Source organism: Lactuca sativa, chromosome 6 (assembly GCF_002870075.4).
Source record: "Lactuca sativa cultivar Salinas chromosome 6, Lsat_Salinas_v11, whole genome shotgun sequence".
Classification (NCBI taxonomy): Eukaryota; Viridiplantae; Streptophyta; class Magnoliopsida; order Asterales; family Asteraceae; genus Lactuca; species Lactuca sativa.
The window spans coordinates 127,747,917-127,759,577 of record NC_056628.2 but is presented as its reverse complement, the minus strand read 5'-3'; positions in this window follow the sequence as shown (position 1 = coordinate 127,759,577).

Genomic DNA, 11,661 nt, shown 5'->3' with positions numbered 1-11,661 from the left:
GATCCATAATAAGAAATCGACTCATACAGGCGACTGCTTTCCCATAGCACAATTAAAATCTAATCGTAGTGAAACTTACATAACCTGACTAATAAAGAATCCTTGACCCACTAACTTTCACCAATGAATAATGACCATCACTACTCTAGCCAGAATTTGGAAATCCAATACCTTGTCTGACTCCCAAACAGGAAAAACCATCGTAGAACACAGTCAATATTACTTTACTTCGAAACCCGAACAATGCGGAACTCTTCCGACCTCGAATTATCTTACCATTATAAAACATAACCTCTGACTATTCACTACTATTGAACCCTTCACTTGAAAACAAAGGCGACTCCCAACATGAGTCTCAGCAAAATAACTATTATTGTTGAACACGAACAACGCCAAAATATTCCACAAGCTCTCTTTAATAACTTTAAAATCAAGGCATCTTATAAAGAAAACTCGAGAGGACACTCGGAAACCCACAAATGCCAACAAAGAACCCAATAACTTCTAAATATTCAAACGCAATGACTATCTTTCTCCCCCTAACTGTAAGAGCCAACATCCAGTAAGAACCACTCAAACTGGGAACTTTGAAAACTACAACCTCAAACCAACTTCATCAATATACTTCCCGGAAACGGGAACCCATTAGTCTAAACTTCATAAACCGTACCCTAAGTCAGATGATCATCTGTTCGACGTACCAATCCCTAGTTCCCTGACTAGGAACACCACCAATCCAGCAAAAAGAATACTCAAGACATCTTCATCGTGAATTTCACCCAACCCAAATCCGGAAATTATGCTCAAAACCTTAAATACACACTTGACTTCCGGAAAAGTCATCACCAACCCGCTGCTCCCACGAGCATAATGATGGTCAATCCAAAAATCTCGCATTGCATCCAAAAGCCTCATCGGCTCAGGTGTTCATCCACCTAACAAAACACTCGAGACATTTATAACGAACTTCATGACTCGAGATTTTAGAACCGATACCCAACATTGGTAACCAAACTCCTAATAAACAGCTTGCAAGCAATAGGGTTCATTTCGTTTATCTGGTAACATTTTATTGTTGTTTTATTTTTTTCATAGTGTTTTTATCAAATAAAAAATACCAAAAAAATATTTTTTTTTTCAAAAATCCTGAAGTTCTGAAAATACTTTTTTTTTGTCTTTTCTTGTGTCTTTAAATTTCAAAAACAAAAATTCCAAAAAGATTTTCTTTGTGTTTTGTGTGCTTACTAATTGTTTGTGTAGTTGAAATCGAAATATTATGGTCACCATTGCTTCATGACAATGGGGAATGTATTATTTCGAATCTTTGCACTAGTTAGGTGTACCTAGAAGCATGTTGTTGTAAGTCGACCTAAGCCTCATAACTCTATGTGTTTTGAAGCCTTAATGGATCACTCACTATGAGGGCTCCTTCCCAATTATGCTATATTTGCATTAGTCGACGAGCTACCTTTCTCATCTCATATTGAGTTAAGAGATTTCTGCTAAGTCCTTATCATTCGTAGAGGTACAATATGTTTCTTAACCAATTTTTTTCATCAATGTAATTATTCACGATTCACACACTTCACTTGTGTATCCTTGATATCCATGGCATAAACCAATCAAAATGTAGATATTGCACAAGTCTAGGTTAATGATCTTGATTCATGAGTACGTGATGATAGCGAAACCAAACATTTCCAGCTTATAAAGGAATTGACGATGAACTTTTAGTTCAAGATTTTCACAAAACATTTGTTTCAGTACCTTTAATCGATATTCAAAATTATATTCCTAACCTTTTTCATGATCTTGATAAAATGTTCTTTCACCAAGACATTTTTACCCTACAAGATCCAATTCTTGTTTTTTTTGGAATATGGTTTCCATTGAAATATCAGGTTGAATTATTGTCACTTTACAATTTTATCTCACCTTAACTTATCACTGACTATACTGGTCAAAAAAGTCATTTTGATCACTGAATTCACACTTATGTTAAGTTGTGATCATGAAAAAAATTGAGCCTACCTTTGAAGCTTATCTAAAAGAAGCCCTTCGATATTGCTCTATGAATATTTAATTATATTTCACGGGATACCATACAAGCCGTTCGATATCTCTCTTGATATTGAGTGTAGTGATCTTCGCCTAGGATCCATCTCCTTTTACATCGAATGTTTATTTGATGTCACTATTCACACATTTTTTTTATCTTGATTCCCACTATTTCTTTGACACGCATTTGCACAAGAAATCCTTGAGGTCTTGGGTACTACCAACTCAAACCTAGATTTTGAAAGTCTGACTATGATTTCGTTTCTCAACCCAAAAGCGAATGAGCTCTACCTCGAGACGAAGGTTCAGTGACAGTTCTTATCCTCTTGGGGCAAGCAAAACGATTAATTGATGTGACAGTTTGGTTGTTGCACGGTTTTCAAGGAAAAAGTGCTCATTACTTTTCAGACATGGTGACTTTTATGGAAACTGGTCCATTTTCCTAGGATACACGTGGCATGATTTCATTGATAACCGCTTCAAATTCAAACTGTGTACCAAGTATAAAAGGATTTTGGGGTTCACATATTCAAACATTACGCATCTTGGCTGCAGATTTTCCCCAAACTCTCTTTCTTTATACTTATCTTTTTAATCAAACCTCCAAACCCTAACAATGGCGGCAACCAATGCTCATGTGGATCCATCCCAAACCGGTGATGAAGCCACGTCTCAACCCTTATTGAAGATTTATACTTCCAATTATCGAGTGCAACCAGACGTTACAAAATACCCAAAAGAGTTACAAATGTTGATAGTAGCTCTTAATCACTCTGTACTTTCCACGGTGATGATTGCTTCTTTTTCTGTGCCAAAGACCTGGTTATTTTTGGTTGGTTCCACTTCTATGTTCAACAAAACTTCCAAGATTGTCACATTCCAACTTACGAATGAAGAAATACTAGCTTTCCAAGAAACAATTAGCTCAGATCATGAAATTACCCAACAATGGTCCGTTTTATGAAGTAACCAATGATCAGGTGATCCACATGTTTAACGAGATGGGTCATCAACCTCAACTTACCTGTATAAGCCAGTTCAAGAAGTCCTCTCTGCCTTGTGTTTGGAATTTTCTTTTTAGGATTTTTCTTCGATGCCTCACAGGTCGAAGTGTTGGGCTTGATAAGGCCAAATTGGAAATCTATGCCTTAATAGTTGGGTTATACTATGACTGGAATGTGGACTATGTTTCACAAGTATGGGAGGAGTTTGGCACTAGTATTTCTCAAATCAATGTTGTCAATGGCGTTTCATGTGTTAGGTACTTGAGTCTCATTCTTCAAGATGTATATGAGAAGGAAGGGATTCTTGTTCCCTCTGATGTTCCAAAAGCAGAATTTACCCTCTATCAACCTCCGAAGATTGTTGAAGATGACATGATAATATTCCCTTCAGTTGGAAGAATTACAGATGCTATGCTTCGCAAAGTGGATTCGACAAACCTTGTTCTTATTACTTACCTTTCCACCATCAACATTGTTGTTAAAATAGGGGTTTTGCTTAGAAAGGGAGTTGAAGGAATTTTGAAATGTGGGAAAAGTTCCATGAAATCCACAAAGGTTGAAAAAACTAAATCTGTACCTGAGGAAGTAGAGAAGGAGGTCACATATCCTATCAAAGAACATGTTGTTCAGGAAGTTCCAAAAGAAATAGTGCCCTCAAAAATAGGTGGTCTCAAGAGAACGAAGAAGCCAACACATAGACCTGGATATTCACCAGAATGGAGGCCTATTATCAAAGACATTCCTGAGAAGCCTCTTTCGTCACCTAAGGAAGTTTCTAATTCAAAAGAAAAGAGGATTCACAAACCACAGAAAGGGTGTGGTTATTCACGAAATTTTGGCTCTAGTTTCTCCAGCTTCAAAGAAATGGAGAGCCCATGCCATGATAAAGAAGATCAAGAAGAAGAAAAAGACGTTGCAAGATCCTCTTGATGAGGTTGTGGTAGAAACAGAATTCGAAGATGATAATGATGAGTCTCTGATTCAAAATGATAACATTGGCTACGATTCAGCTCAAAGGGACCGTCCAGTCAAGTCAAATTTCGAGGAGACTGGAAGTCTTAGTCGCTCTGTGAAAGCATCTATTGTGGACACATCTACTAATTTGGGTGATTCTTCAAATCCTTCCATCCCTGAGCATACTAAATTCAGACCACCCAAAGTCTCGATGGCTGAATCTGTTTCGGAAGAGGTTTGAACTTCAGGCATCCCTGTGAACATATCTAATATAGACACAAATGTCAATGCGGGTGATGGGATGTCGACATTCAAAGCACAAGGTAACCCTTCTGTCATAACCTCATATGTTCCCATTTCAATTGTTCTTTCTTATACCATTGAAACCGCCAATATCGACACTTCAACTTCACTACCACCATTTGTTACTCCTACCCCTATTTCATTACCAACTTCCACTATTTCACCCACCTTCAACAATATCATGAATCAACCTATCACTTCTCTTTTCACTTCTCGATCCACCGAATGTAACCAATCCATTCCAGAACAAGAGGAAGATGAAGTCATGGCTTCATTTGCTGACATACTGTTTGACTCAGAGGAAGAAACTATTCCTGATCATATGCTTATGTCAGGATAGCAGTTCAATATTTTGAATCAAAAACTCAATTCTTTAATTCAGATCCATGCAGACATTGGGAGTCGAAACACTGTTACTGGAATCGAAGTTGATGTTCTTCTTAAAGCCTAATAACATCAGTTGAAAATGGTCATGGAGCATATTGAATCAAAAGATGAAGAACGTTTGAAGCGCCAGGCAGACAATTTTCAATCTGAGGTTAAGGATCTGAAGGCAGTTGCAAAAGAATGACATATTTTGTTTGTTGAAGAAGTTAAAAAAACTAGAGAAGGCTATTACTCTCCAAGTCGAGGCCATCAAGAACGAAACAACCAAGGAGATTGCTAAACATGATAAAAATTACTCAACCCTTTATTCTTAGGTTGATGTAATTGTTGATGTTGTTAAATAGGTTATGGAGTTTACAGTTCTCATACCACCAAGGTTAATTCGAAGTCAGAGTCAGATTCTGAGGTGTTTGCTAAATTGGAGGAGTTTTTGGGGAGTTTGAAGGAATCTCTTTCAAAGCTTAATGTTACTTCTCCATCTTTGGATTCTCAGGAGTCTCCTACAAAGATGTTTTCCTTTCTAGAGTCGAATTTCAAAGCTTAATTGGCTCCTCTTCTGAAGCTTGTACATTTGATGCCAATTGATGCCCCACCTGTTAAAACAAGGGTGCAAGGGGGAGAAAAGGGTGTGGGATCATCGAAGGATCCTAACCAAGGTAAGGTGATTAGTACACAAATTCCAAGTTCACTTCCTAAGTCTATGTTAACAACAACCTCAACCACAGTAACTTCTAAGCCATTAACAAGTGTCATAGTCATTGATTCAACTATTGGGGGTTCGAGTTCTAAACCATCATCTTCGAATCAAGCCAAAGGTGATAGAGGGAATGGCATTGTGAGGGATTTGTCAGAAGATGAGAAAAAGAAGAACGTTGAGAAGGAGATGGACATACAAAGACAAATCAACAACATCTTGAGGCAAAGGCAGGGTAATCCTCCAGGTCTTGAGAAAGGAGATCCTACCAAACAATATTGTTATGAAAAAATTGAACAGATTGTTTCTCTTGGTAACATGTATGATTTTGAGAAGATACCGAAGAAAAGTTATGATATAGAGAATTTAGATTTCAACCAGCTGGATTTCCCTATCAATCATATGTTGTTTATTTCTTCTTAATATCAACTGGTAGACAAGTTTGAAGATAAGGAGGAGTACAAGAAAGTGAAGTTAACATTTCATGTTGTACTTGGGAAGAAAGAAGAGGGAATCTGGTCCTTGGTGAAGATTGTGAAAGTGTTGAACATCTCAATGGACACATTATTCGAAGGATTGTTGCAGAACTTCCGCTTTTATGTAGTTCGTGCTAAAAATGTGGCTTGCGACTTCTCAGTTGCAGATTTTCCTTTGATGAATCTAAATGATCTAATCAATGTTGCGAAGATCTTGAGCAATATTGATGGTCGAAACTTCAAATGACCAGCAAAGAAGATTTTCTGATTGGGTTTGCACATATTAAGTTGTTCATAGACGATTACTATGAATGTCTAGCCTTAACTGATGTCGAACTTGCTTTAGTAATGGGAAGACAAGTGATTGTGCCACAATCATTGCTTAAAGGTCAAGGCAACTTAAAGGACTTCGAAGAAGGTGAAATATGCTTCAAGCCACTGGGAGTTGTTTTTGTTGGGAAGAAAAAAATCAGAAGATGACCAAGTTTTTGTTCAAGGTTGAAGATGTTGAAAGAACACATATTTTCAGTACACGAATCTTTTATCTGGTCTTAATAACTGCAAAAGGAACACAGCTGGTGACAAAGCTGAGGTTCAAAAGATGATTTTATGGTATATAGAGATTCGCAAAGTACTTCATCAAGCAACTAAGATGCTAATGACTTAGGATTCGACATTTCACACAAAGGGGGAGAATGTAGGGTTCGAAATATATTGTAAGATGTCGAAGTGTCTAAGGTCATGTCTTGTGTCGAAGTTTGTATTGATATTTTTGTAATATGTATTTCATAAGGGCAACTTTGATGTCGATGTGTACTTTTATTAGCCCTTTTGTGCATTTTGTTTTCTTCTGGTATTTCTATAAATAAGGATAGGTATAAGGGTTAGAGTAACTTTTGCCACGAAGGGTACTTTACTCTCATTTTACTCTTGTATCTTTCTAAAGTATTAATCGAGGCAAATAAATTCTATTTACAACTTATGTTCTTATTTGATTCAGATTTCATTTCAATCACTTGATTCATAGAACTATAGGAAGACAACAATAAACACCTTATCCACTAAGCTTTTATGAAAACCGTGTTCACCAAATTGTTTAACATAGCAGTAAATCAACATTATTCTTATTATTGATAACAAATATCTAAATATCATATAATATTGTTTTGATAAAAACATTAAAATCCCAACACGTACTATAATTTATACGTCTAATAATTACATGTCTATTAAGTATACCCTAATGATTATTTTTTAGGTACGTTGAAAAAGTCAAAACTAATAGTCATCTTACATCAAACATAATCAATATGTTTTTTTTTTTTTAATTTGTTTGATTTTGTTTTCACTTATTTTTTTTTCATAAACTAATTAGAATATATATTAATCTTCTATTATCTTTGTTAAACCAAATATAAAAATTATTTAAAATAATAATTATTTAAAAATAAAACTAATTGATAACTAAATATTATTATAAAAATTATTTTTTATTGAATTATTTTGGTTCTATCTTTTGTCTTGACACACAAGTCTGTTGTTTATTTTATCTTTATGGTTTTTAATATATATATATATATATATATATATATATATATATATATATATATATATATATATATATATATATATATATATATATATATATATATATATATATATGACCAAAATGTTAAAAGGAAAAAATATATTATCAAACAAAATATAAGCAAAATAAACAATAAGAAAAGTATGATGGAAATATGGATAAAAAGAACATTTATTTAGACCTTTCTTTCTTTAATTTATAAAATGCTGTGTTCATAAAAACAAAATATATTTTACAGTTCCAACTTATGACTATTTATTGCTTTTTTAATGAAAACAGGGAGTATGTTGTAACTAAAACTATACGATGGTTATCCAGCCCACCGGAATTCTTTAAACTTTATAACAATCATTCAATTATTTTTAAAATTTACCACACAATGATTATGCTTTAATCGTCTCAATGATGTCAAATATGCTTTTATCATTAACAACATGTGCTTTTACCAACCAAGTATATATTTGATTAGAGAAAGATCATTGAGGAACAAAAGTTACATAACTTTTTATGGTCCATTCAAATGATAATCAGTTCATTGCTTACTTCTCTTCGGTCACCACCAATTGGAATCCGATCAGGCTTCAGTTTTTATGGGATGGTGTTCTCAAGTACAGGAAAGTATGTATAAAAATTTCTTGTAGCATGAACATCAATATGTTCATATCATTGGTGTTTGATGTATTTTGTTATTTTGTATTAGAGGGTATAGAACTCCTCAATAAAGTCTAAAGAATCATGTATAATAATGTTATGTGTTTAAGATCCTAGATATTGCTTTTAAAAGAATTAATTGTCCATCCAAAAGAGTTACTTTTGTTATCTAAAAAATATTAGCGGGATAGCTTGTTACCTATTTGTCTTTAGGTTGGATGAAAACTATCATCCAACCTTATATATTCAATATAAATGCGATTCACTAATAATGAGAAAAATATAAAAATAAAGATCCATTCCTTTTAGAGTTCCTTTAATTACTTCCTTGATATAATAGTCATTATCATATTTTATTCACAACATTAAAACGTCAATAATATATTTTTCATTGTTTTCGATTAGTAGTGTCATTTTCTACTAGTCTAGACCGTTATTGGCCTTATTTCTAAAAGCATTCAATGAACCATATATTGTGCATATATACCAAAGGCATGTTACTGTTTATAGAAGCTATTCCATATATGTAATTGGCAAATAGCCTTACAAATACTAGTGATGATCAGTGGGCATGACATGCATTCATTTTTATGATATCTACACAATGAGTTTTTCAAACTCGTGATAGCTGTACAACTTGGAACAATTTTGAAGTTATATAATTAATTAATTGCAAAAATGAATACGCTAGAGTACAACTACTCGGATATTTATATAGTGCTCCATAGACACTGATATGTATACAGTGTTTCATGGATGTGGATATAGGCATATAGCTTGGGTTTCATTTATTGATAGGGCAATTTTGTTATTTCTTTTTCTTTTATAAGTTAAATAGGCATTGGTCTTCTTTGCAAGGCTAATTTAGCGTTGACTGGTCCTACAGTTATCATCAAACTTCTGATTTCAATTTTCCAAAACAACTTGATCACATGTTTAAATTAAGTATAACACATAAAGTCCGGAAGGGTTTATAACATAGCTGAATTAGATATTTCTGAAAAACTGTTTTTAGCCAAATGCTAAAACGCTAAGAGTTCAAGTCTCTTTGGAGAAAAAAAAATCGACTAATTTAAGAGTAGGAATAACAATAAAACAGGTTAAGTGTTGGGCAGAGCCATAATATGTATCAAGTCTCTTATTAGGTTACTCAATTGAGTTTCTCGTTTCCCATCGGATTTTGGGTATTTTTATTTAATTTATTATTATTATATTTCTATTAATTTGTTAATGTTATATTTTGAAGTAATTAAGATTCATTTATTGTCCATTTTTTAAATCTAAAAATAATATATAAAAGTAATAATATTATATTCTGATTTAGATATCGTATGGTGATTTAATATATATATATATATATATATATATATATATATATATATATATATATATATATATATATATATATATATATATATATATATATATATATATATATATATATATATATATATATATATATGGTACGTTTACCAGCAAAACATGTTTTCTTAAATTATGGTAGTCATTACTTTAATATATATATATATATATATATATATATATATATATATATATATATATATATATATATATATATATATATATATATATATATATATACAAAAACATAGTTTTTTTTTTCGTTTTTTTAATTTTTAAGAAGTTATTTTTATTGAAAAATGATTTTAAATATATAAAAATTCATAATTTTTTATTTTCTGTAAATAGACATACCTATTGATATAGTTTTAAGATAAATTAAACTTTTTTATAGTTTCAGCTATCGTTATTTATAAGTAAATAAAAATGCACCAAATTTTTACTACAATATATTCGTTATTCAATTATAAATAAAAAAATATGATTAATTTTTTTACAGTTTAACTATCATTTATATATGAATATAACATATAATAAACTTTTTATAATTTATATCAACTCTCACCACATGCTATATTTACATATGAATAAAACATGTATTAGTTTTCTTCACAACTTATATTCTTATATGAAGAACACAATTATCATAATTTTATTACCGTTCATTTGTTAATCATATATAAATAATTAGTTTAAATTTTCAAAAGACTTCGTTTTTATTAACATACTACTTCTTCATATATGAATAACAAATTAACTGTAACAAAAATCTGATAAATGTTTTATTTATATATGAATATAACATATGACGATAACTAATACATGTTTTATTCATATATAAATATAATATATGACAAAAAATGATGTAAATAATATATTTTTTGTAAGAAAATTTTATTACATGTTATATTCATATATGAACAATACTTAAACTCTAAAAAAAGTTAAGCATACGTTTTATTCATAAGTGAATAACGAATATACTATAATTAAAATTATATCAATATTGATGTCTAATTATAGAGAATAAAAAATTATAAATTTTGATATATTTACAATAATTTTTGGATAAAAATAGTTTTTTAAAAATAAAAATAAACAACAAGAAAAGTATGTATTTGTGTATACTAAGATAGCGATTAGCAGAGTTTAAGAAAATATGTTTGGTTGGAAACACATATGTTTGGTTGAGAATGATTCACTTATTTTCAATTTTTTTTTCTCAATTGAATCCTCCTCTCTCTATCTTTATCTCTCTCCCTCTGTCTCTGTTTTTGTCTCTCTCTCTTTCTCTCTCTCTCTCTCTCTCTATATATATATATATATATATATATATATATATATATATATATATATATATATATATATATCAGAAATTGAATTTTGTTTACAAAAAAAGACAGATTACCGGCTAAAACTTCGAATTAACCCTTTATGACCGGTGTCATAGATTGGGAAATTGTCAATAATGTCCCAAAATTTTGGCTCAGTTTATGTTTTAGTGCTAAATTAATTTTTACGTTACGAAAAATTCCTAAAAACGAGCAAAAGTTTGCATTTTGACTTTTTTTAACTGGATAGAACCGGTAACAAATTATATTTTAATTATTTCGTAAACTAACAAAAAAATATTATGACTTTTCTGCAAACAAAAATATTAGGACTTTTCTACTAACAAAAACCATATTATTATTATTATTATTATTATTTTATTATTATTACTAATTGTATTATTATTATTTATATTATTATTATTATTATTATTATTATTATTATTATTATTAATATTATTATTATTACTTTACTAAAATGTAAATAAGTATATTATTTTTTAAATTTATTAATATTAATACTTTTAAAAATACATATAAATACATCTAAATAAAAAAAATATTAAAGATATTTTTTAAAGATCAAGGTGGAAGGGATGGTGATGCTTTAAGCATTGACATGATGAATAAATGCTTGTGAGTGAATGTATTATTTTGTAAAATTGATGGACTTAACGATGCATGTGAGTGATATTTTTGTTGTTGGTCTTGACGACGACAATGAAAACACACAATGAGCCAAGAAAGAGCGCAAGAAAGAAGACGGGGAATGGTACAAAATTAACTTAGATCATATAATATATATTAGTTTAAAGATAATCTTCAGAAAAGTCTCAATATTTTGGTTATTTGT